Source organism: Siphateles boraxobius, unplaced genomic scaffold (genome assembly GCF_051911475.1).
Source record: "Siphateles boraxobius isolate OS27281-9 unplaced genomic scaffold, OSU_SipBor_1 6, whole genome shotgun sequence".
In the NCBI taxonomy this organism is placed as follows: domain Eukaryota; kingdom Metazoa; phylum Chordata; class Actinopteri; order Cypriniformes; family Leuciscidae; genus Siphateles; species Siphateles boraxobius.
In genome coordinates, this window is record NW_027509186.1 from 2363737 (window position 1) to 2388904 (window position 25168).

The window sequence follows — 25168 nt, forward strand, 5'->3', positions numbered from 1 at the left end:
TCACATAGGCGGTCAGTGGGACAAATAGGCTCTCTGTGGTCAGTGGGCAGGGCCACGGGCTGTCGCTTAGATTGGCCGTGGACGAACAGGCCATTCAAATAAGTTGCAGGTGGGATGCTGTTTTATATTTTGATGTCATGACTGATAAAAATGAATAAAATTGATTAAATATCAATTTTACGTTAATCTCTGGGCCCCCCTGAGCGATTTGCAGCCTTCATAACCCCGAAATTCCACTGTCCACGAACAGCCTAAATTTTTGAATGGGATAGATTGTACGTGGGACGTCCAGATCTCAGCCTCTGGACACAATTTGGAGCTGAAACCTGCGCTCCTGCGCTCATCTGGACGTGCCCAGACAGTGCTGTGAATTTCAGGGCGTTTGGAGAAACTTGAAAATCCGACTCAAAAGTTCTCCCTTTGAGATTTTTTGGGTCGGATTTTCAAGTTTCTCCAATCTCTTTGAAATTCACACCATGGGCAGGGCATGTCCAGATGAGCACAGGAGCGCAGGTTTCATCTCCAAATTGTGTCCAGAGGCTGAGATCTGGACGTCCCATCTGCAACTTATCCCATTCAAAAATTTAGGCTGTTCGTGGACAGTGGAATTTCGGGGTTCTGAAGGCTGCAAATCGCTCAGTGGGGCCCAGAGATTATCGTAAAATTGATATTTAATCATTTTTATGCACTTTTTTATCAATCATGACATCAAAATATAGAAAAGATCTCACCTGTACCCTATGTGACAGGGTCCCTGTAAGCTGTCCGTGGACATGTCATTTTAAGGCTAATTATGCATAATTATGAGCTGTAAAGTACACCAACATGTTGCATTGTCTTCCCTGTCCACTGTACTGCATGTTTTAAGCAATAAAACATTTACAATATGAATTGTGACCTGTTAATGCATCGACCACGGACAGCCTAAACAGGTCCGGTCAAATAAGTTACAGGTGGGACCTTCCCGTGCCAACCTGCAACTTATTTGGTGCCCACCTGCAACTTATTTGACAGGGTCCTTGTAAGCTGTCCATGGACATGCCATTTTAAGTCTAATAATGCATAGTTCTGCTGATGGGACACATAGGCCATTCGTGGTCACACAGGAGTTCAGGAGGACGAATAGGCTGTCCGTGGTCAGTGGGCAGGGCCACGGGCTGTCACTTAGATTGGCCGTGGACGAACAGGCCGTTCGTGGTCACATAGGCTGTCAGTGGGATGAATAGGCTGTTCGTGGTCACACAGGCCAAAATTAGCATAAAATCAAACTGATCACAAAGAGCTCACAGGGGCTCCATCAAATAAGTTGCAGGTGGGATGCTGTTTTCAACTTAGACATTTTCAGCGGGTGAATCCCTGTAAAGAATTGGGGACCTCAGCACATATGATGAAATCCCCAATCCTTTACAGGGATTCACCCGCTGAAAATGTCTAAGTCAAAAACAGCATCCCACCTGCAACTTATTTGACGGAGCCCCTATAGGCTCCCCGTGGACGGTCAGTGGGATGAATAGGCTGTTCGTGGTCACATAGGTGGTCAGTGGGATGAATAGGCTGTTCGGGGTCACATAGGCGGTCAGTGGGATGAATAGGCTGTACGTGGTCAGTGGGGAGGGCCACGGGCTGTCACTTAGATTGGCCGTGGACGTACAGTCCGTTCGTGGTCACATAGGCGGTCAGTGGGACGAATAGGCTGTCCGTGGTCAGTGGGCAGGGCCACGGGCTGTCACTTAGATTGGCCGTGGACGCACAGGCCGTTCGTGGTCACATAGGCTGTCAGTGGGATGAATAGGCTGTTCGTGGTCAAACAGGCGGTCAGTGGGATGAATAGGCTGTTCGTGGTCACATAGGTGGTCAGTGGGATGAATAGGCTGTACGTGGTCAGTGGGGAGGGCCACGGGCTGTTACTTAGATTGGCCGTGGACGAACAGGCCGTTCGTGGTCACATAGGCGGTCAGTGGGACGAATAGGCTGTCCATGGTCAGTGGGCAGGGCCACGGGCTGTCACTTAGATTGGCCGTGGACGAACAGGCCGTTCGTGGTCACATAGGCGGTCAGTGGGACGAATAGGCTGTCCGTGGTCAGTGGGCAGGGCCACGGGCTGTCACTTAGATTGGCCGTGGACGAACAGGCCGTTCGTGGTCACATAGGCTGTCAGGGGGACGAATAGGCTGTTCGTGGTCACATAGGTGGTCATTGGGATGAATAGGCTGTTCGTGGTCAGTGGGCGGGGCAACGGGCTGTCGCTTAGATTGGCCGTGGACGAACAGGCCGTTTGTGGTCACATAGGCTGTCAGTGGGATGAATAGGCTGTTCGTGGCCACATAGGCGGTCAGTGGGATGAATAGGCTGTTCGTGGTCACACAGTTGGTCAGTGGGATGAATAGGCTGTTCGTGGTCACACAGGCGGTCAGTGGGATGAATAGGCTGTTCGTGGTCAGTGGGCGGGGCCACGGGCCGTCGCTCAGATTGGCCGTGGATGAACAGGCCTTTCGTGGTCACACAGGCGGTCAGGGGGACGAATAGGCTGTTCGTATCAGTGGGCGTGGTCAGGGGGCGGTCACGGGCTGCTCACAGGTCACAGGTGGGACGAACGGGCGCTTGGTGGTCGGTGGGTGTGGTCAGGGAATTTCGCGAAAAGGCGATCAGGGGGACACGCGTGCGCTCCGTGTTCGGTGCGCGTCGAATCGACTGCGGGCGGTCGGTGAGCCCCCCTGTGGCCGAGGCCCGGGTTGCGGGCAAGGGGGCCGAATTTCGTCGGGCTCCCGCGGGGCCCCCGGGGCCGCCGGGCCCGACGCGACGCCTCCGGCCCGCCCCACGGGGCCCCCCCCGCGGCCGGGCGCGGTCGGCCGGGCCCTGAAAAATCGCCTAGGGGGCGTTGCGCGCTGGTCCAAGGCACTACCTTTTAATCTGTCCGCGGACCCCTTCCCTTACTCGGTGGCCTAAAGGGCGAAAGGTCCTCGGTTCGAAACCGAGCAGAAACAGTGGTTGGATTCTGACAGAAAATGTAAACTGTTTGCAATGCTAGGTGGGTGCAGCGCTCATTTCCTTTATATGCTTTTTAATAAGCGTGCAGCTAAAGATTTATGTCTGCAACCTGAAGACGTGTTTCCGTAGCGTAGTGGTTATCACATTAGCCTCACACGCGAAAGGTCCCCAGTTCGAAACTGGGAGGAATCTGTGGGTGGTTTTTGCAAAAATTACACTTGCAGGGATGTTTGTGGTTTAATCTCTTTAGAAAAGGACAAAAATAAAACAAATGACCGTTGAGGTTTCCTTTACAGTAATAAAAAATGTTTGGTCTGCCAACAAAATTAGCAGCTTTTTGCCATGTTAAAAACACTGGGCAGTTTATAGTTTCAGTCGCTTTTGAACAAGCATACCCTACAAGTGGTGGGACTGATGTCCAAACAAGTTTCCGTAGAGTAGTGGTTATCACGTTTGCTTTACATGCGAAAGGTCCTCAGTTCAAAACTGGGCGGAAACAAGTGGAGGCATTTTAAATATAAATGCTGCAATTCACTACAAAACCCTTACTTTGGAGACAGGTGAAGGCCATCGTACCAAGGAGCTGTAGGCAGACTGCCATGCCGAATAACCTCTGTTCTGTTGTTTGTGGAATTCACAGACTGTCACACTGCCTGCGGAGCAGATTATGGGAAGGAGCCATCTTCTAAAAAGCACATGTGTCTCATCAATAGGTTTCTGTAGTGTAGTGGTCATCACGTTCGCCTAACACGCGAATGGTCCTCGGTTCGAAACCTAGCAGAAACAGTGGTTGGATTCTGACAGAAAATTTAAACTGTTTGCCACGCTAGGTGGGTGCAGCACTCATTTCTTTTATATGCTTTTTAATAAGCGTGCACCTAAAGATTTATGTCTGCAACCTGAAGACGTGTTTCCGTAGTGTAGTGGTTATCACGTTCGCCTCACACGCGAAAGGTCCCCATTTCGAAACTGGGCGGAAACTGTGGGTGGTTTTTGCAAAAATTTCGTATGCGATTTTCTGTTGAGCAGGTCAGTACACTTGCAGGGATGTTTGTGGTTTAATCTCATTAGAAAAGGACAAAAATAAAACAAATGACCATTGAGGTTTCCTGTACAGTAATATAAAATGTTCGGTCTGCCAAAAAAATTAGCAGCATTTTGCCATGTTAAAAACACTGGGCAGTCTATAGTTTCTGTCGCTTTTGAACAAGCGTACCCTAGAAGCGGTGGCACTAATGTCCAAACCAAGTTTCCGTATTGTAGTGGTTATCACGTTCGCTTTACACGTGAAAGGTCCTCAGTTCAAAACTGGGTGGAAACAAGTGGAGGCATGTTAAATATAAATGCTGCAATTCGCTACAAAACCCTTACTTTTGAGACAGGTGAAGGCCATCGTACCAAGGAGCTGTAGGCAGATTGCCATGGCGAATAACCTCTGTTCTGTTGTTTGTGGAATTTACAGACTGTCACACTGCTTGCAGAGCAGATTATGGGAAGGAGCCATCTTCTAAAAAGCACATGCACCTCATCAGTAGGTTTCTGTAGTGTAGTGGTCATCACGTTCGCCTAACACGCGAAAGGTCCTCGGTTCGAAACCGAGCAGAAACAGTGGTTGAATTCTGACATAATTTAAACTGTATGCCACACTAGTTGGGTGCAGCGCTCATTTCCTTTATATGCTTTTTAATAAGCATGCACCTAAAGATTTATGTCTGCAACCTGATGATGTGTTTCCGTAGTGTAGTGGTTATAACGTTCGCCTCACACGCGAAAGGTCCCTAGCTCGAAACTGGGCGGAAACTGTGGGTGGTTTTTGCAAAAATTTCGTATTCGATTTTCTGTTGAGCAGGTCAGTACACTTGCAAGGATGTTTGTGGTTTAATCTCTTTAGAAAAGGACAAAAATAAAACAAATGACCATTGAGGTTTCCTGTACAGTAATATAAAATGTTCGGTCTGCCAACAAAATTAGCAGCATTTTGCCATGTTAAAAACACTGGGCAGTCTATAGTTTCTGTCGCTTTTGAACAAGCGTACCCTAGAAGCGGTGGGGCTGACGTCCAAACCAAGTTTCCGTACTGTAGTTGTTATCACGTTCGCTTTACACGCGAAAGGTCCTCAGTTCAAAACTGGGTGGAAACAAGTGGAGGCATGTTAAATATGAATGCTGCAATTCGCTACAAAACCCTTACTTTTGAGACAGGTGAAGGCCATCGTACCAAGGAGCTGTAGGCAGATTGCCATGGCGAATAACCTCTGTTCTGTTGTTTGTGGAATTTACAGACTGTCACACTGCTTGCAGAGCAGATTATGGGAAGGAGCCATCTTCTAAAAAGCACATGCACCTCATCAGTAGGTTTCTGTAGTGTAGTGGTCATCACGTTCGCCCAACACGCGAAAGGTCCTCGGTTCGAAACCGAGCAGAAACAGTGGTTGGATTCTGACAGAATTTTAAACTGTTTGCCACACTAGTTGGGTGCAGCGCTCATTTCCTTTATATGCTTTTTAATAAGCATGCACCTAAAGATTTATGTCTGCAACATGAAGATGTGTTTCCGTAGTGTAGTGGTTATAACGTTCGCCTCACACGCGAAAGGTCCCCAGTTCGAAACTGGGTGGAAACTGTGGGTGGATTTTGCAAAAATTTCGTATGCGATTTTCTGTTGAGCAGGTCAGTACACTTGCAGGGATGTTTGTGTTTTAATCTCTTTAGAAAAGGACAAAAATAAAACAAATGACCATTGAGGTTTCCTGTACAGTAATATAAAATGTTCGGTCTGCCAACAAAATTAGCAGCATTTTGCCATGTTAAAAACACTGGGCAGTCTATAGTTTCAGTCGCTTTTGAACAAGCGTACGCTAGAAGCGGTGGGACTGACGACCAAATCAAGTTTCTGATAATCAAATAAACAGTCGCCCTAAGGGGTCGAAAGGTCGTAGGACCTCGAGATTCGTCACGGACGACCGCCACGGGCCCCCGAATCGGGCCCCAGAGTATCGTGGCTCTAGATGCTTCCCGAGCCTAGGAGGCCCTCTAATCCTAACTGCTGAATTAACCCTAGCAGACACATGCTCCCATAGAGATCAATGGGAGACAGAGAGGTGCATAAAAAATAGCTAAAAATAAACTTGGCATGTCTCGACCTAGCCCGCTCGGTCTGTCGCAGAGGGCCACGTGACGCAACTTTTTGTCGAGTTTGGGGCCCCTCGGACCCCCGGGGGCCGCGCGGGAGCCACTGACACATGCAACTTATCCCATTCATTTTCATAGGCGTTTGGTGGACATCCCCACGGAACGGTCCCAATAGCTCCGAATGGCTCCAATTTGAAATCTGTGGCCCCTCAGGGTCCCCTCAGACGGTCCACAAAGACTGGGGTCCGTAGTACCCCGTTAAGTAAGTTAGAGTCAAAAACAGCATCCCACCTGTCACCTATTTGACGGGTGCCCTAAATGCTGTCCGTGGACAGTCCATGTTTAGGCTAATTATGCATAATTAATAGTTTTAATGTACATCAGTGTGTTGTATTCTGTCCCCAGTGTGGTGTACAGTAGGTTTGACCACAAAAAACCACTGTAATTATGAATTATGGCCTATTAATGCATTGACCACGGACAACCTATTTGGACTCCGTCAAATACGTTACATGTGGGCCCTTACTTTGCCCACCTGTAACTTATTTGACAGGGTCCAAATAGGCTGTTCGTGGACAGTCCATTTTTAGGCTTCAGTGGGCCCTTAATTTGCCCACCTGTAACTTATTTGACAGGGACCAAATAGGCTGTTCGTGGATAGTCCATTTTTAGGCTACAGTGGGCCCTTAATTTGCCCACCTGTAACTTATTTGACAGGGACCAAATAGGCTGTTCGTGGACAGTCCATTTTTAGGCTAACTATGCATAATTAATAGCTTTAATGTACATCAGTGTGTTGTATTGTGTCCCCAGTGTGGTGTACAGTAGGTTTCACCTTATAAAACCACTGTAATTATGAAATATGACCTATTAATGCATTGACCACGTACAGCCTATTTGGACCCTGTCAAATAAGTTACAGGTGGGCCCTTACTTTGTCCACCTGTAACTTATTTTACAGGGTCCAAATAGGATGTCTGAGGACACCTTCCTGTGCCGACCTGTAACTTATTTGACAGGATCCAAATAGGCTGTTCGTGGACAGTCCATTTTTAGGCTAACTATGCATAATTAATAGCTTTAATGTACATCAGTGTGTTGTATTGTGTACCCAGTGTGGTTTACAGTAGGTTTGACCTCACAAATTTGAGTTTTCCAAAAACTCACCCATAGTTTCCAAGAACTCACCCGCTCCAAAAAAGTCGAAAACAGCATCCCACCTTTAACTTATTTGACAGAGTCCCTGTAAGCTGTCCATGGACATGCCATTTTAAGTCTAATAATGCATAGTTCTTCTGATGGGACACATAGGCTATTCGTGGTCACATAGGCGGTCAGTGGGACAAATAGGCTCTCTGTGGTCAATGGGCAGGGCCACGGGCTGTCACTTAGATTTGCCGTGGACGAACAGGCCATTCAAATAAGTTGCAGGTGGGATGCTGTTTCACACTATATACATGATGCTATATACATGAAAATATATACATTATTTGGAAATGGTTCTCCGCATTTCCTCTAACCACACCTCTTTTGAAACAGTCTCAGTCTGTGGGCAGTACACCCTGCCCCTGTACTGGCTATGTCCTGTTGCACTTGTTTTAAATTGCCCACATTTTTTGCAAGTGTTGGCCTCTACGGTTCTCCTGTAGGGTCTCTTGGGCATGGCGTCTGGATTGGCAGCTGTTGAAGCGGGTAAGCGGGTGCCCTGTACAGCTGTTGGCTGTAACAGTGGCTGTATCATTTGCACCCCCTGGGCCATTGGGATGCCCTGGATCATTTGCACTCCCTGGAACATTGGCACACCCTGGAACATTGGCACAGCCTGGAACATTGGCACACCCTGGAAACCTGGTGCTGATGGTATAAGTATATTTGGTACCATCTGCAGTGATGCTCCAGATGCAGATGGTGTCAGCAACGTCTGACTCTGCGCTGGTGCCTTGGGTCTGAGAGGGGGTCGCCCAACAGAAGTCTGCCTCTGCTTTGCCTGACCAGCTGTGCTCTCTGGTAGCTTGTACTGGTGCTGCTCCCCTGGTTGTTCTGGCTCAGTCCGTAGACGTTTGGCTACCTGGAGAGGCTCATGAGCTTCAGGGAGGGGCTGAGGCAACTGAATGCCCTGAAGCAGCACAGACAGCTCCTGCTTTTTCTGTCTTTTGTTATACCACTGAATCAGGGTGTTCTGGTTAACCTCCACCAGCTGCATGGATGTTCCTCCCATCACCAAGCTGTTGCCAGTACAAGCTGCCTTATCCTGCGATAGTCTTGCAGGATCAGAGACAATCTTGACAGGGCTCCCTTGCCTTTTCTTTTGGGGCTTGGGTGGACAGTGCAAAGTCTGATGAAGATGGTCTCCAGCAGACGGCAACAGTCAGGCCACTGAGCAGGTGCGCTGCTTGCACCCAGCACACATCTGGTGGTGCTCTCTACACCAGGGTGAGTGGGCTTCTTCGGGACCTTGAAGCGTCCACTCAGCAGTCTCTTTCGGCATCGACTGTCATACACCACCCGTTCCTTGTCCCGGTCATCCAGGTTCTGCCAAAGAGCAATTATGGTGTTGGCTTCCTGGTTGGTCAGGCTGAGGGCTGTGTGGTCCCGGAGATCCACCAGATATTCTGCCAGCTGGTCCACATGTTGATAACCCGGGATATTTTGGTAGTCAACAGCCTATTAAAAAACACAAACATGCAATACAATTATTACATCACATCTGTCTAATGCATAATTCCATAACTGATTGTGTTATTTTCCTGTTTATCACCGTAAAGCACTGTATAGTACAAAGCAGAGAGAGCGCCATTCTTGACATTTTACAAAGCACCAAATAAATAAAGATGACTTGACTTGATGTGTATTTGCAGCTTACAAATGAATTTAGGCTGTACTTTTAAATGTAAAATATGTGGAAAGTCTGGATTTAAAGCACTGGATGTTAATTCATCATAATTATTCTAGTTAATTTGAAAGACATACAAAGGAGTAGTATTTACCGTCTCTTCTTCATCATCATCCTGACCAGCATCCTCTGGCTCTGAGGGGAGAGTTGAAACAGATGTTTCAGAGGGAACAGGTGTGACAGCAGTCCCTGAGGGTCCAGGTGATGAAGGAGACTGTGTGAGGACAAGTTTGGGGTCAGGGACCAGTGAAGGGGATGTGGAGCCCAGTACAGGTGTGGCACTGCTGGTGACCAGGGTGGAAGAACCCAGTGTCAGTGTGGAAGAGGGTGGTGACAGAACAGCCTCCGGATCTGCTATTGTGTGATCCTCGCTGATGTCACAGAAGCCCTCATCTTCATCTCGCTCCTCCACACTGAGGTCCTCAATGAGCTCTGCTGTCTGCTCAGAGTCAGGATTCATGTCCTGCAGTGCCTGACCAGTCTGCTGGAACAGATACTGCACTCCAATGAGCTCACCTGAAATAAAAACAATAAACAAACGGAAATTAAATAGAATGTTGTGTATCATATTTGATACATTAGGCTTTTGTAGTAGCTCATATAGTGTGAGAATATAGAGCTCATCGTCAAGGAGAAAAAAAACAAAACAGTTTTATTAAGAGGCCAAACACGTTTAATTATGGGGGCAAAACATGAAATGAAATGCAATACAATGATGATTGAGAGAAAAGTCTGATGATCATTTTGATATTTACATGTAACATGATTTTCTAATCAAGTGAACCCAAGCTGCTTCAGTCTAGTAACTAGTCATTAAATATTACTAACAATATAAAAGTTATTCTTACAATTACTTTATAAAATCAGTAAAGGTTTTACAATGAAAAGAAACGTGAAGCACGAGCTGAAGGTGGACACTTTTACAATTATACTAAAAGACTATAATCAATCAGACGACAGAGGGCATGTTTCCTAAAAATTTTTGATCATGTTGATCATTTAGAGTCCTTTAGAAACTTGCATATCAATTATGATACAATCGACTCTATAGGGTTAAATCTGACATATAGACGGAGGTTACACAGAAATTGCAAGTTGATAAAATAAAAAATATATAAAACAATTCTCACCGGTGTAACATGCAGGGGGACAAAACGTGGGAACCACTTTCCTGCCAAACAGCTTTTCATAATTGCCGTTTACACAGTGAACAAGTTCTCCTGTGTAGCTGCGCAAAGCTGATGGCTCCGATGACAGGGAAGCAGCCTCCCGGTCCTGGTTCCACCGGTGTAGACCCTCCAGCAGATAAATCTGAAAGTTCAGACTGTTTGCACTGGTCCCTGTAAATAGACACAACAGTGTTTAGGAGGTGTTAAAGGAACACACAAAAACACTTAATGCTCTTTCTTTACACCTGCACAGTGTGTGTGACAAAGACAATACCTGGGATGAAACGGTTCAGGTGTAAATGAAAGGACTCGAGAGAAGTGGAGCCTCTGGCACATCTGTAGGTCTTCAGAAGCACACCTCCCTTGTTTAGGCTCCCTGTCTCTGTATAGAGCACAACACCAGGGGGGTCTTGAATGCATTTCACATGCTTCTTCTGGACATTCCAGATGTGCTCCATCCTTTCTCGGTCCAGGAGAGGAACACCCAGGGAGTCTTTGCCCTTGCTGCTCAGGAGCTCTGTAAGCAGCCGCTCAAGGAGAAGGATGGTAGTCTCCTCTCCACAGGTCCTCCTCCGGCAATGGAGTGCCAGCTCATTCCTGGTAAGATGCTTGTTGACATCTTCATCTGTCAGCGCAGGCCAACCCTGGGATATCAACAGCTCTCTCTTTGCTTTGCGAAGCATAGAAACATCAGCCGCATCCCACTCAAAAATGCACGCTGACAGCCGTGACATGAAGATGGGATACAGCTGATGGGCATCAGTTGTACACACCATGGCAATCCTTCGCATAAAATGCCAGATGTCCAAGCGAATCATGAGATCAGGCCACCCTCTGAATCTGGTTTTCAGCTTGGTCTCACCCACATCAGTGCAGCAGCCACAGTCCACGTACAAAACAGCAGGTGGATCCACACTGGCCTGCTGGTAACTTTTCACCAGACCATCGACCATCATGTCCAGTCCTGCTCCTTCCTGTGCTGTCAGCACACTCATGAGCACCTGACCAAACTCATTGCCAACAGTGGTAAGCCAGAGTCCCGTTCCCCTTGCCGTCCCAGCCAGCTTCTTAGTGATCTGCAGTAGATGACAGGAAGCATGCAATGCAATGAAACATCACACCATGTAGAATATGATACTCATGCTCTGATAATGATATAACAGTAAACACCATAAATTAACAAAAATCCCCTGCTAACCTTTTTAGTGGAATCCATCTTCAAGACTGAACCATACGTAGATGTTATCCTTGCATGGATTTCATCCAGCCTTGTCAGGATGTCTTGGCTGTACACGGTGAGCAGCCACTTGCAGCTTGGGACCACTGTAGGCTCTGGGGGTTCCTGGAATTGTATTTGCAACACCCCGGGTCGTTTGAGGAAGTCCACACATTGGGTGGTGTACCGGGCCATACGCTGGAGCCACTCCTCACTGTGGTTCTCACGCAGCTGTTTGATGACACGGGACTGTTGCCTAGGCCACGCTCACGCAGGAGCCGAATGACTCTCATATCACAGGCATACCTTAGGAAAAGCTAAATCCACACATTCATATATTTTACACAATTGATTTGTAAAGTATTTGCAAACATATGTGATGATGGGCTATCAACTGGATGTGGAATTAAAGTGCCCTTACTTCCGCGTGAGGATGACCCGAAATTCAGAGCGATTGCCCAGATCCAGCTGTTGCAGGACAGTCTGACTCCAGGACACATGCGAGGCTTTACACTTGGTACAGATGAGGGTTTCTGTGACCATGTTGTACATCCTATCGATGTCCAGAACCTGCCGTGCCCTTTTGTGCAGACCGCCTCCAGTCAGCTGATGCTGCCCGCAGGCAGAATTGGGACAGAGAGCCTTGATCTTCCACAGCTTGTACGGCATCCACAGCAACAGAGCATGACAAAAAATCTGTCTGGAGCTGGAGCCTGGTTGTAAATAAGTGCTGGTTGTGGTGGGTAATACCAGAGCTGTAGGTTGTCTCGAAGCTCTGGTTTTCCCTTGGGCCCCATTTTAAAAAGCCTGCTGGCAATCCACCTGTGATCCTCTGGTGGCAAAGTGTCCGACCACAAACGATGCAATCGAACTAGAGATGCATCTTGCAGTAATGCCCCCGAAGGAGTAGTCTGTGAATGAAAAAGACAAAACATTTAGTCTAGCAGGTCATTTATTTAATTACCACTTTATCTATCCAAGACTACCCTCATATAAAATAGAAAATATTGGATGTCAAATACGTACTTAAGGTTATAGAATAAAATGTATACATTTGTTCCAATAGTTTTCAGAATTGTGTCAGCTGCTAGCACTAATTTGTGTGAGTTGTGACAGGTAATATGCAAATTCAATTATTTTGGACCAATAAAATTTGAAATTTCTTACCGAGACAACATGCAATGAAATATAATATATGTTGCATATATAACAAGAGAAAGAAACAGTCATAACTGTCCAATAATTTTAACTAATCCTAGATGGAATTATACTATACTGTTTAAAGGTCTATGTTCAGTAAGATTCTTTTTGTTTTTGAAATATGATTAAAATACAGTCAAAAACAGTAATTTTGGGAAATAATATTGCAATTTAGGATTGCCGCTTATTTGAATCTGTTTTCAAAAGTATTTACAGTTTTTTTCAATCGCTAACAAGCGCTTACCCATACTTCAGATACTTTTTCCTAAACTCTTAACACAGACTCACACCAACAAAACACAATTGGCCAAATGGATAATTTTCTTCTCAATAACACATTTTGTTACAGATTTTTATGATTGTTTACACACTAAAATAAAAATGTCCACACAATTTGCAAAATTCTACTCCAATGAGCAAAACCCCTCCGCAGATTTGCACAACATTACACACAATGTCTGCCTTACCCTTATAGCAAAACATTACACACGGTGATTTGTAAAACTCTACACACATTTTCACACCTTAGACACAGATAAGGATTGTGAGGTTACTTCCTTGTCATTACAAAGCCCCGGATTGCCATTTACCACACTAATGAATGAATTGGATATGCACATCCATCAGGCGTGGAAGCACACATGTGCTAATTTGAAAACGCATCACTCAGGAGTGCTATAAAAGGCAGCAGGTGAGTTCACCTGTCTTCAACAAAAATGGAAGGAGCTAGAAGAAGAAGAAGAAGAAGAAGAGTGAGAATAAGAGGGGGGGCTCAAAGAGGAGATGAAGGAGGTAGAGGAAGAGGAGAAGGAGGTAGAGGAAGAGGTGAAGGAGGTAGATGAAGAGGAGAAGGAGGTAGAGGAAGAGGAGAAGGAGGTAGAGGAAGAGGTGAAGGAGGTAGAGGGACCATGGACTGACACCGATGGAAGCTGGACAAAGAGTTCAACCAAATCTCTGGTTGATACTGTAACTGAATAATTACAGTATTCTTGTTGCTTTTACAGCAGTTTTTCTTCAGAGTCAAACTGTATGTACTTCATGCAGTAATTTTAATTTGTCTACAGATTTTATTTTTTTCATTGATTTCATTGTTGGTTGATTACTGTAACTGATTATGGTAAGAAATACTGTAAATAAATACTTGAAATATGAGTCTGCAGAAATCAGTGTTGTGCAGTGCTTGGTAAGTTTATAGTAGGCCTATTTGTGTACATTCTCCCTATATCTCAAACTAATCATGAAGAATGTTGTTTGTTTGTCACAATTTTTTTTTTCATCTAAATTATCCCTTACATAACAATGTCTGGCCAAAAATCTAGCACATGCTATTTCCTAAAAATAGTATTTTTACAAATGTGTTTTTTATTTATCACAGCAGTGTGAAACTGGTTACAATAGTGTCTGATCATTGAGGACTGTGTTGGTTAAATGAAAACTAATAGCATTTTCACAAATATGTGTATATCTTTTGACTGAAGTGTGTATGTTTTGACAGAAGTGTGTCATTTTCCAAACAATCTAGGAATTATGCCAATTGAGTGTGGTGTTTGGATAATTGTGATTACATTTTGAAAAAAAGAACCCGGTTTTCAAAATTGCGTGTAAACAATTGAAAAAAACTGTAAATATATACTAACTCTTCATTTCAAAATAGAACACATCTTTCTCTGCACACACTAACTTTACCAAAACACTGGAAATCTGACTCAGAATGAAATTATTCTGTCAAAGAATAACACTTGTTTTCACTTCACAAGGTACATGCAGTCAATCAAAGTACACCAGGTTTCAAAATACTGGCTATTGTATTACAAAAACTTCATAGACTTTTGTGTTTCAGTTTTACAGGTATTTGCATACAAAACATGCAATCCACCATTTTTACACTAAATTTATTGGTTGGGAACTGTATGTCCACATGTACAGTATTCCAGTAAAAAGCAAATCAGTTTTTTTTCCCTTTACTGTTTACCAGCCTCTCTTAGCGAAAGACCGTTTTTGATTACATGGTCAATGATAGTGGCACGAATTTCATCACTGACTACTATTCTTGCAGCCCTTGGAATGCCACCACCACACATTCTTACACCTCTACCTTGCCCTCTCCTTAGGCCTGCTCTTCTCCCTGGCCCTGCTCCTCCCACTGCACATCTCACTGCACATCTCACTGCACATCTCACTGCATCTCTGACTGCACCTCTCACTGCACATCTCACTGCATCTCTCACTGCACCTCTCACTGCACATCTCACTGCATCTCTCACTGCACCTCTCACTGCACATCTCACTGCACATCTCACTGCATCTCTCACTGCACCTCTCACTGCACCTCTCACTGCATATCTCACTGCACCTCTCACTGCATCTGTCACTGCACATCTCACTGCACCTCTCACTGCACCTCTCACTGCACCTCTCACTGCACATCTCACTGCACCTCTCACTGCATCTCTCACTGCACATCTCACTGCATCTCTGACTGCACCTCTCACTGCACATCTCACTGCACATCTCACTGCACATCTCACTGCACCTCTCACTGCACATCTCACTGCACATCTCACTGCATCTCTCACTGCACCTCTCACTGGGCCTGCTCTTCTCCCTGGGCCCCTTGCTCTTACTCTTCCTCGTCCAGACATTACAGTGTTTGTCTTTTTCTGTTTCCAAAAACATCACTCCTCAAAGTCCTCCTTTTACTGTATAAGTGTCAATGTAACAGAAAAAAATAACCCCTGCCACTGAGTCTAAGCCAGACTGGAATCAGCTATGGTTGGCCCAATTTACCCAACATAAATCAGGTGTGTGTCAATTATTCAATTGTTTGTTTATTATCAGCTGAGATATATTGTTTTTGAACTGATATCATTGAAGAAGCAGAGGTTTTTATACTGTATCTAAGGTTTGGAATATTGTTTTTGCTATTGTGGGGTGGTGTGTGTTAACATTTGTAAATACTACAAAAACAATCCATAATTTTGTTGGGAGGCATAGCTTGTCTGTTACGAAAATGTAAGCATTGTGGAAATGTGTTCACTGACTGCATATTGTGTGAAAACTGTATAGTATTGCTCTTAATTCATTATGATAAGATTTCCTGCATACAAAATATATTTCTAAAAAGTGCACAGCTGGAATGTGTCTTAGAATGCAAGTTTCTAAAAAGTGCACAGATGTGGAATTTGTCTTAGAATGCAATGTGGATTATGCCAGTACTTACAGAGACAGTGGGGCTTGGTGTAGGGGCACTGGACACTGCTGCGCTGGGTTGGTCAACAGCCTGAGATGGTCTCCTAGCCACACTCAGATTTGGCTTTGCAGCAGCAATGTGGGACCCACCAAATCTTGGCTTGGTAAACTAAAAAAGGGCAAAACAATTTCAATGAAAATACAAATTGAATTGTAACAGCACATTGGCCAAAAATATAATAAAATGTCAAATGAGAAAATATCTATTGATCCTATCATTCATTATATAACTAAAGGACCTGCTTTCTTTCTTTAACTTATTTTTTTGTCTGTGTATTACCACACTCTACTACTTATACAGATTGAAATAAGCACAGTTAGAATAGAAAAATGTTTGGGAAGGTATTGCTAGAATGTGAGTATATAGTAATTTAACAAGTACCTTTTAAAAATGACTTAAAATCAAAAATAGTTTGCACATAGTTTGTAAGAGAAAGCGTTTATTAACAGTAATGAAGGTTACCCTTGAAATGGCAACAAAGCAGATTCATGATGACTTAATTAATAATACGTGTATAATTAATTGTGCATAAGTGGAATGTTACCTGAGAAATACAGAATGAAAGACGTAGCTTCAGTAGCCAGTTGGAAAAATCAAGAGAGATGCCATGAAGGACGTGAGTGTCCATTAACCCATAATGGCAAAGCCCAATTAGAGAGGAAGAGGAGAATGCAAGAGCAGAGCCCAGAGAAGAAAGAGAGATCACATAGGTTACATTGTTCTTTCACCATTTTACTTGATCTCAACCAACCTGAGACAGTGAAACTGACCGATAAGCAGACTACAGCCGCCCCTGTACAAGGTGTCACAGCTGGCAGGTAGGTGTAAAAACATACCAGCCATTTCCACTGAACTTAAACCTTTATACTAAACGTATATTAAAACTGCAATTATATAAAAAAAAATGTTATTACCTTTGACAAACTTGGTATAATTTTAGAAGTAGGCTGGGGTGGGAGCTGACGCTGACTCTGCGCCATGACCTCCTGTGCTGGTCCAGTAGCGGCAGACCGTTGTTCAACAACCCTTGGTGCTTGTCCAATAGAGGCTGTGGCCTGCTTAAGACAACCACAAAAATACATAGGCTACAATAATTGTTGAACGAGAAGAATTTGTTCAGTAAATTATATATATATAAAAAAAATACAAGTTACATCTTTACATTGTTACCTTTTGAGTGTGAAAACCACATATGCACTTTGGGACCGCTCCGAGCAAGGTTGTCTGGCCGCGAGACTGCATCGGACATCTTTCAATCTGTAAACATTATCACACATATAATATAGAATACATGCATTTCTAACTTATCAGTATGAATGCCACATTAATTTATTGTAGTGTGTCATTTATTTTTATTCATGTTCTTTGAAGAGGAGATACAAACTGTAAAATTAGAGATAAAGAGTGAGTAAAGTTTGTATCCTCCTTTAAAAGAACAAGAGAGGAACATTTCACACCTTCAAAAAAACATCCATTCACTCAACATCCTCCCAGTGCAAAAAAAAGTTTTTTTTTACATAAATAAACATAAATCTCAAATACCTGCAACATTATCTACATACATATCTATAAATAATGATGACATTGAATTAAATGATTAGGATTACAATTATTACATCATGCAAAGGTGACAAAAGCACACTCACCCTTTGGTACACGTCATGCCACTTTTTCTGTCGAGGAGCTGGCCTGTTACCCTCATTTGATGGCCAAACTCCTGTGCTGGCAAACTGTTTTAGCCTTGCAATCCAGTCAGTATCTGACATGGCTTTATGGGATTTTTTGCCAGACATTTTTTTGTTGGGGGGCTAACGGTTAGGTTATATCGTTTTGAACAAAACTACTATAATACAAATTATTTCTTTAAAAAAAGCACACCCGATATTTACAATTATAATATAGTATACAATTATATACAAATATAAAATTACATTGTCCGAAAATACAGTTAAAGTTACCGAAAAATAAGTTTCGCAGTCCTCCGTTAAAATGATGCTGCCTGACCTCCGTGACAGTGATGCTCGACGTCTGAACTTTTTGACCTCTGACACGCCCCTCAGGATATGTCATTACTTCGTACACCTTCGGCTCAGTTCGGCAACTTGATTGACACTTGGCTAGCTTGCTGACTCCTCCTCCTAGCGGTGCTAAGCATAAACGTGCCATCGACATTTCCTTGTACTCTGATTGGTCAAATGTCGAAAATGATAAGGAAAAAGTCAAGAATGGCGGTCTCTGATTGGCTGCAGATGTTATAATGTCGAGAATGGCGCTCTCTAATTGGCTGCAAATGTTATAGCGCGTCGACGTGATTGGCTGTGGCGTTCAACATTGTTCAACATTATGCCCATTTTGACGGACTATCCTTTGGCAGCTGGCGTTCAGGTCGCAGTCTCCCCTGGAGGCGTTGGTTCGAATCCCACTTCTGACAAACCTAACCTTTGGCTGCGGGCTCAAGCTAGAGTCTTTAACCCTCTGGCAAGTTTATCCAGAAATGCAGTAATTTTGACAAAGCACTGCAATTCAGTTCATGCTAGAATTAACCAAACATTAAAGTAACACTGACCTGCAGTACATGACCTTTATAGTAACACTTTAGTGCAATGTATGGGATTCTATGGCACTTGGAATTTCAAGTCATGACATTTCAGAAAAAATTGACATGTTGATTGAATCGGATTCAACTGAATTTCACGAAATAACATGTTGTGATGTTTACCGGAAGAAGATGCAGTAGAATTTCATGGCAAGGATTCTTGGAAATTTCTTGGAATGAAATGTCATGGGTTTGGGGGCATGGGGTGGAGTGTCATGACACAAGATTCAAGGAAAGTCATGTAAAACATTACATTAGCATTAACAAGACATGCCATTAGAATGAAAGAATGATATCAGCCTTAACAAAACATTGTAACAACACCAACACATATGACATGAATATGAGAGTAATACAATTACTGCATTTGTTCAACATTAGTCTTAAAAAAACACTGGATTTCAATTACAGTGCATATGAAGAAATGGACAAAGGCATAAAAGGGAATACAGAAAGCAGCTCATTTATTTACACGGTCCCGTGTATCAAAAAGCACCATTCTGCCCCGTGTGAGGCTCGAACTCAGGACCTTCAGATTATGAGACTGACGTGCTGCCTAACTGCGCCAATGAGGCATGTGCTGTGACACGGGTGAGCGGTGAAGCCCTAGATTCTAGATCATCTGCCATTCTGTGTAGGTGCAAAAATGCTGCTCATCACTGGCTGGCATGTCAGGATGCCTGAGCGGTCTAAGGCGCTGCGTTCAGGTCGCAGTCTCCCCTTGAGGCATGGGTTCTAATCCCACTTCTGACAAACCTAACCTTTGGCTGTGGGCCCAAGCTAGAGTCTTTAACCCTCTGGCAAGTTTTTCCAGAAATGCAGTAATGTTGACAAAGCACTGCAATTCAGTTCATGCTAGAATTAACCAAACATTAAAGTAACACTGACCTGCAGTACATGACCTTTAAAGTAACACTTTAGTGCAATGTATGGGATTCTATGGCACTTGGAATTTCAAGTCATGACATTTCAGAAAAAATGGACATGTTGATTGAATCGGATTCAACTGAATTTCACGAAATAACATGTTGTGATGTTTACCGGAAGAAGATGTAGTAGAATTTCATGGCAAGGATTCTTGGAAATTTCTTGGAATGAAATGTCATGGGTTTGGGGGCATGGGGTGGAGTGTCATGACACAAGATTCAAGGAATGTCATGTAAAACATTACATTAGCATTAACAAGACATTCCATTAGAATGAAAGAATGATATAAGCCTTAACAAAACATTGTAACAACTGTCTAGTAAACAGGAGATCATGGATTCGAATCCCAGCAGTGCCTATGCCACAGGATGTGGGCACTGCTCACTTAATCTTTTACATATGTAAATCTTTGCATGCTGAACAGTGTGCATCTGCACAAAATGTGGAAATCTAAGAAGTGATGTGCATGCAATAGCGTCTTAAAGCTTGTCTTTTGTGGCTCTGTGGCGCAATGGATAGCGCATTGGGCTTCTAGATTGTGAATGGAGGTATTCAAAGGTTGTGGGTTCGAGTCCCACCAGAGTCGTGCATACCCTCTTTTGCTCAGATGTCTTTGTGTTGGACAAGCATATGCTTAAAACTTGAATCCACAAACTACTTCAGAAGCATACCCTTCACGTTCTGCTTATTTCCCTTATTGGACACACCCAACTCAGATCACAGAGTACTCTACTAATTAACTTAAGTCACCTATTTAAATAAGAATAGGTTGAAATCCACTGGCCTAGGCCAAAATCTGCAACAACCTATTGTTGGCCACCTACCTAGAGGAAAAAGAAGAAAAAAAAACACGCTTTCCATTTCTCCAAGCTGAAACAGCATTTAGATGTATCGTAACTGGAGGTTCCCGAAACATTTGAGACACGAGTACTGAGAGTTTCGATCCAGAAATAAATGGCTTGAGATATTCCCTTGTCCCTCAACAGAAGCCTGCACACATTTCAGGTTTTGGAAATAATCCTGTAACTTCAAAGGGACCTATTCATGATGTAATCAGCTATTCTCCTGACATGCTGGACTTCTCGGTTGCAAATGAAGGTTTTAAAAAGGTTGTCGTTTTTTGGGTCCCACCAGAGTCACGAATGGTGTCCCTTTGCACAGACGTCTTTACCAGACTGACATTTGCTTAAAGCTGGGGTTTTCCAACTTTTTCAGAAGCCTACGCAACACATTTTTCTTCTTTTCCTTATTGAGCACACCCAAGTCAGATCGTCGAGTACGTTACTTATCAATCAATTATTTGATTCACCTGTATTAAATGAGAGAGATAATAAAATATATATATATATATGTGGTGCAGATGCGCTTCAAGAATGGTTTGCAAGCTCCTGGCTTAGGCCTGAAATCTGCTACTACCTATTGATATGGTCAAGCCTATGGATATTTGTACAAACAAAGTCTTTACATATATGAAGAATAATACATGGATAACTTTCTGGATTTTGCCATTTCATATCAGAAGAAGGCTCAGGAAACATTTTAGGCATAACTATCGAGAGTGTAGAGCCAAAATTAAATGAGTTCAGACATTCCCTTGAGGCGTGAAAGGCCCTCGTGTTTTGGAAACAATCCTCTTACCTCTAAGGGACCTCTTTCATGGCGTGATCAGCTGTTTTCCTGATGTGCTACCTCTTTTAGACTTGTTTTACCAACAAATTTCACTGATCTGTGGCTTAGCTGGTCAAAGCGCCTGTCTCGTAAACAGGAGATCCTGGGTTCAAATCCCAGCAGTGCCTTTGGCACAGGATATGGGAGTGCTTAACCTTTTCACATATGAAAGTCTTTGCATGACGAACTGTGTTTACCTGCACAAAACTGGAAAAACTAAGAAGTGCTGCGCATGCAATACTTCCCTGAAGTGTGTCATTTTATGGTACAATGGATAGAACTTTGGACTTCTGGGATGCGAATGGAGAAATTCCCTGGTTGTGGTTTTGAGTCCCACCAGAATAGTCAGTGGCCTCTTTTGCTCTGATGTCTCTGTGAGTCAGACATATGTTTAAAACTGGGGTCCACAAACTACTTCAGAAGCCTACCCTTCACATTCTGCTCATCTCCCTTATTGGACACACCCACGTCAGATCATAGAGTACTCTTCTAAGTAGCTCAATTAACCCTTTTGAAATAAGGTAAATAACGAAAATGTATAGCGTCTGGGAGGTTTCGAGAATGTTTTGAAAACCACTGGCTTAGGCCAGAATCTGCTACTTCCTATTGTTGAGATCCAGCCTCTGGATGTATTCAAAACAGTCTTTACAAATATGAATATATAATTCATGAAAAGCTTTCTGGATTTTGTCTTTCAGATCAGCTGAAAGCATAGCAGAGATTGCTTTCCATTTCTCCTAGCTGAGACAGAGTTTAGATGTATTGTAACTGGAGGTTCCAAAAACATTTCAGAAACACGTATTGAGAGTTTCAGATATTCCCTCTTTCTTCAACAGAGCCCTGAATGCCCCTCGGGTTTTGGAAATAATCCCCTAACCTCTTTCATGATGTAATCAGCTATTTTCCTGACCTGCTACCTCTTTTAGACTTTTTATAGCAACACATTGTAGAAGGTTCAGCAAGTGGCGCTGTGGCTTAGTTGGTCAAAGCGCCTGTCTAGTAAACAGGAGATCCTGGGTTCGAATCGCAGCAGTGCCTATGCCACAGGATGTGGGCACCGCTCACTTAATCTTTTACATATGTAAATCTTTGCATGCTGAACAGTGTGCATCTGCACAAAATGTGGAAATCTAAGAAGTGATGTGCATGCAATAGCGTCTTAAATTTTGTCTTTTGTGGCTCTGTGGCGCAATGGATAGCGCATTGGACTTCTAGATTGTGAATGGAGATATTCAAAGGTTGTGGGTTCGAGTCCCACCAGAGTCGTGCATACCCTCTTTTGCTCAGATGTCTTTGTGTTGGACAAGCATATGCTTAAAACTTGAATCCACAAACTACTTCAGAAGCATACCCTTCACGTTCTGCTTATTTCCCTTATTGGACACACCCAACTCAGATCACAGAGTACTCTACTAATTAACTTAAGTCACCTATTTAAATAAGAATAGGTTGAAATCCACTGGCCTAGGCCAAAATCTGCAACAACCTATTGTTGGCCACCTACCTAGAAAAAAAAGAAGAAAAAAAAACACGCTTTCCATTTCTCCAAGCTGAAACAGCATTTAGATGTATCGTAACTAGAGGTTCCCGAAACATTTGAGACACGAGTACTGAGAGTTTCGATCCAGAAATAAATGGCTTGAGATATTCCCTTGTCCCTTGAAGGAATACAAGTTTATTAAAAGGTTTAATCTAACTTCTAATACTATCATATATAAACTGAGAAAGTTCTGTTTGTTGAAGTTAGCATTTCAGGTTAGGATGGTAAATGATATCAGCTGTGAAACAGTTTCCAGCAAGAGAATCTGGCAAATCCTGTTTTCTCCATTGTAAGTTAAATGAGTCTGATCACTGAGACATTCTTTAATGGCTCTGAGATGGCTCTTGGAACCAGAGTTCCTGGCCACTATACGCATTTGAATAGTTATGCTGATTCCATTGGATTGGTAATGCCCTCAGAGTAGGGTGTGTTCGTACTACATTTGTCACGGTAGACACATTCACTGTCCCTTCTAGTCTCGTGTTTGATGTTGTCGGTGTTGGTGACCCAGTCTTCGTGTTTCTGCCTCGTGTTCCTGCCTCGTGTTCCTGTTGCCCGTTGTTCTGTGGATTACTCATCGTCTTGTGGATTATTGTCGTCTCACTGTCTTCTCGTCTCTGCACTTCTTCACGGACCTGACCATTGAAGTCCCTGCGTCACCCACCACCATCGGCTTGTACCGTTTCCACCATTTGTCCCGTGACTGTGCACTTATTATTATAATAAAAGTTGTTACTCGCATTTGCTTCCTGTTCTCTATTTGGGTATCCATGACAGAACGATCTGACCGTGGAATGGAAGCAGCGAGCGCGTCTTCATCGACCCTGGAGGAGTTCATTCACCACAGCATTCGGAGAATGGACTCACAAGAAAGAGAGATCGGCGACACGGGTCGCGCAGTACAAGCCCTGGTGACGCAGGTGTCCGAGCTCACCCAGCAGATCCAACGCCTACGTGGTCCCGCTGCGCAACCCGCACCAGCCGTTCCCCCCACACCACCAGAGAACCCCGCCCAGTCAGAACCTCGCCTACCCAGCCCAGAAGCCTACTCTGGGGAGCCGGCTCACTGCAGAGCGTTTTTGGCCCGCTGCGACATGCACTTCGCACTGCAACCTCGCACTTTCAACACAGAACCAGCCAAGGTAGCCTTCGTGTTGACTTTGCTGACTGGGAAGGCGGCACTATGGGGAACGGCGGTGTGGGAGAGCCAGCACGCGTGCTGTAACTCGTTCCGGACACTCTCCGCCGAGATGAAACAGGTCTTCGACCGGGCCGTATCAGGACGAGAAGCTGCCAGGGCGTTGGCGGAGTTACGCCAAGGTGAGAAATCCGTTTCCGATTTCTCAATTGAGTTCTGGACCCTGGCGGCGGAGTGTGGATGGAACGAGGAGGCGCAGTGGGACATGTTCCTGCATGGGTTGGCTGACCGCGTCCAAAAGGAGATCTACGCCCTGGATCTTCCCACCACACTGAACGGACTTATCGATCTCGCGCTGCGGGTAGACGCTCAGTTGTCAAGGATCGAGCGTCGAGCTCCGTCCACCCGCACGCTCACAGGATTCAACGATCCACGATCCAGCGGCAGGGACGTGGTCAGCCCAGTTTTCGATCATGAACCCATGCAGGTTGGTCGAGCTCGGCTTTCCCGGGAGGAGAGGGAGAGGCGGAGATCCCAGGGCCTTTGCCTGTACTGCGGAGGAGCTGGACACTATGCATATAACTGCCCAGTAAAAGGCCAAGCCCGATAGTAAATCTGAGGCTACTATCGGGTGGGATCTCCGCCAGGAAGCCCTCACCTACGTCTACATCTACCTCCACCCTCCTTCCGGTAAGACTAAGATGGTCAGTCCACCAGCACGACTGTCAAGCACTTCTGGACTCGGGGGCGGAAGGTAATTTTATGGACCACACGTTTGCACAGAAATTCATGATTCCCCTCAAACCCCTCACACACAGAATCGCTGTTCACGCACTAAATGGCCAAGAACTCCCCACCATTTCCTTTTCCACTGAAGATATCACCCTCATCACATCCGGCAACCACTCAGAAACTATTTCATTCTATATACTGGACTCACCCCTGGCACCCGTCGTCCTTGGTCACCCTTGGCTCATCCAACACAACCCCCGAGTGGACTGGCATCATAGAGCTGTGCTGGAGTGGAGCAAGGAATGTCATAAGTCTTGTCTTGTTTCTGCTTGTTCGTCCGTGCCTGTTTCTGTGTTTCAGGAGGAGACGGGGGATTTGTCTAACGTGCCCGCGGAGTATCTGGACCTGAAGGAGGTGTTCAGTAAGTCTCGGGCTGCTTCTCTCCCTCCGCATCGTCCCTATGACTGTGCGATAGATTTACTGCCAGGTAAGTCTCCGCCCAAAGGCAAGTTATATTCACTCTCTATTCCTGAGAGGGAGGCTATGGAGAAATATATTTCTGATTCTCTAGCAACCAAGTTCATTCGCCCTTCCTCTTCTCCGGCGGGGGCGGGGTTCTTTTTTGTGGGGAAGAAGGATGGTTCTCTGCGACCTTGCATTGATTACCGAGGGCTGAATAACATCACGGTAAAGAATACTTATCCTTTGCCGTTGATGTC

At 44.5% G+C, this 25168-nt stretch overlaps 8 non-coding genes across 8 annotated transcripts; all 8 read left to right on the forward strand.

The window, feature by feature from the left end:
* Positions 1 to 3701: 3701 nt before the first annotated feature.
* trnav-aac (transfer RNA valine (anticodon AAC)) lies at positions 3702 to 3774 on the forward strand. Its single transcript has one exon. It is a non-coding gene; the product is annotated as a tRNA-Val (tRNA).
* A 123-nt stretch (positions 3775 to 3897) lies between these two features.
* trnav-cac (transfer RNA valine (anticodon CAC)) lies at positions 3898 to 3970 on the forward strand. Its single transcript has one exon. It is a non-coding gene; the product is annotated as a tRNA-Val (tRNA).
* A 553-nt stretch (positions 3971 to 4523) lies between these two features.
* On the forward strand, positions 4524 to 4596 carry trnav-aac (transfer RNA valine (anticodon AAC)). The gene has a single exon. It is a non-coding gene; the product is annotated as a tRNA-Val (tRNA).
* Positions 4597 to 5343: 747 nt separating this feature from the next.
* On the forward strand, positions 5344 to 5416 carry trnav-aac (transfer RNA valine (anticodon AAC)). The gene has a single exon. It is a non-coding gene; the product is annotated as a tRNA-Val (tRNA).
* Positions 5417 to 5538: 122 nt separating this feature from the next.
* Positions 5539 to 5611, forward strand: trnav-cac (transfer RNA valine (anticodon CAC)). The gene has a single exon. It is a non-coding gene; the product is annotated as a tRNA-Val (tRNA).
* Positions 5612 to 19868: 14257 nt separating this feature from the next.
* Positions 19869 to 19957, forward strand: trnar-ucu (transfer RNA arginine (anticodon UCU)). Its single transcript is given in 2 exon segments — positions 19869 to 19905; positions 19922 to 19957. It is a non-coding gene; the product is annotated as a tRNA-Arg (tRNA).
* Positions 19958 to 22003: 2046 nt separating this feature from the next.
* trnat-agu (transfer RNA threonine (anticodon AGU)) lies at positions 22004 to 22077 on the forward strand. The gene has a single exon. It is a non-coding gene; the product is annotated as a tRNA-Thr (tRNA).
* A 139-nt stretch (positions 22078 to 22216) lies between these two features.
* On the forward strand, positions 22217 to 22305 carry trnar-ucu (transfer RNA arginine (anticodon UCU)). The gene is given in 2 exon segments: positions 22217 to 22253; positions 22270 to 22305. It is a non-coding gene; the product is annotated as a tRNA-Arg (tRNA).
* Positions 22306 to 25168: the final 2863 nt, after the last annotated feature.